The sequence below is a fragment of the Rhea pennata genome, unplaced genomic scaffold (genome assembly GCF_028389875.1).
Source record: "Rhea pennata isolate bPtePen1 unplaced genomic scaffold, bPtePen1.pri scaffold_46, whole genome shotgun sequence".
Lineage (NCBI taxonomy): Eukaryota > Metazoa > Chordata > Aves > Rheiformes > Rheidae > Rhea > Rhea pennata.
The window spans coordinates 732,815-734,347 of NW_026907685.1; the positions used below are offsets into that span (position 1 = coordinate 732,815).

At 57.8% G+C, this 1,533-nt stretch overlaps 1 pseudogene; it reads right to left on the minus strand.

The window, feature by feature from the left end:
- Positions 1-963: 963 nt before the first annotated feature.
- LOC134154860 (5.8S ribosomal RNA) lies at positions 964-1,112 on the minus strand (annotated as a pseudogene).
- Between the last annotated feature and the right edge of the window lie 421 nt (positions 1,113-1,533).

Genomic DNA, 1,533 nt, shown 5'->3' on the forward strand with positions numbered 1-1,533 from the left:
TAACTAACAAGGTCTTGGAAATCTGTGAGAAAGAGCAGCGGTTGATTACATATAGATTCTGTGGCTTCCAGCCACAAAATAACCATGAGAAGCAGTCAACATGAAGGTCAGAAGCTGAAGAATAATGAAATAGCGACCGCCAAAGTCAATGTGGCCCCAAAATAAGTCTGCATATGTGCCCAGTATCACAGCCCGGTTATGCAGCGGAGTCTGTCTCCCCGGAGTCTCTCCGGGGTGGAGTCGGTCTAGACTCCCGGCACGTGTTGGCCCCACGTGCCGGGACTCCAGCCTACGACAAATAATCGTAAATACTGGAATTTTTCTCAAGGAGAGTGAGACTGCTGCACAACAGAGGACCACGTTGCCTCCTTGGGGACGCCCGAAAAGATTGTGACTGCCGACTCTCTCTCTCTCATCATGCAGCCAATCGGGACAAGAATTGGAGTGGTCCTTCTCAAGATTACCATCGGGTTGGTCTGTTTGTAAGTATTTACTGATAAACTGCTTGCTGCTGAAGAGCATTTGTGCGTGTGTGTTTGTGCTGGCTTACCAAACTGGATGTTTGGCCCCCGGGAATCTAACTGCAACAGGGCACTCCGGGAGCCGGGGTTTCCTGAGTTCTGCCCTTAGGGGGATGAAGGCCCAGCTGCATGGGGCACAGGCCTGCCAGGCGTCTCAGCCGTGCCACACTGCATCAGCCACACAGCGGCAGCCACCGAGCCCGGAGGGCAGGGAGGGGAGGACAGGTGCAGCAGGGCATGCCGGCTGCAGCAGACGGTCGACAGACCTGGGCGGGCCAGCTGGGAGACCAGGGCTGCCAGTGCACACACCAGGGTCCCGGCTCTGCTGCTGCCACCGACTTGGTACCACCACCATGCCCTGCCTCCACTGCACACTTCCTCCTCCGCCCCCCGGGAGGGATGGCACCGCTGCACCAACGGGGGGTGATGATTGACCATCAAGTGACGCTCAGACAGGTGTAGCCCTGGCAGGAACCTGGGGCCACAAGTGCGTTCAAAGTGACAATGATCAATGTGTCCTGCAATTCACGTTAATTCTTGCAGCTGCGTTCTTCATTGACGCACGAGCTGAGTGATCCACGTCTAAGAGTTGTCCTCATTTCAGTCCATGCCACACACTCTGGGGGAACAGGCAGCGTTCACAACCCTTAAGAGCCCCCTCCACTCCACCTCCCTCCTCGCGTTGACGCCAGCTACTAGGCAAGGGACAGTGGAGAGAGCGGGTTCGCCTCACTGACCATACAAGTACAGAGGTTGGGGAGGAGGAAAAGGAAGGGAGACCCGAACGAGAAGGCCGGGGAGCTCTTGCTCCTGACCTGGGACAGCCCTTTCCTTGCCTCAAGTCCAGCCCAGGTGCACAGCTCTGCCCAGCTCATGACACGCCGGCCCTGCTGCCTGCTTCAGGGACAGGTGTCTGGAGGGTCCCTGCAGACTCCCAGCGTCACAGCCTGCCCGCCATCGGGCGCGTCCCTGCCTGCACACCCGTGGCCCACCAGCCCTGCACTTCCAAGAT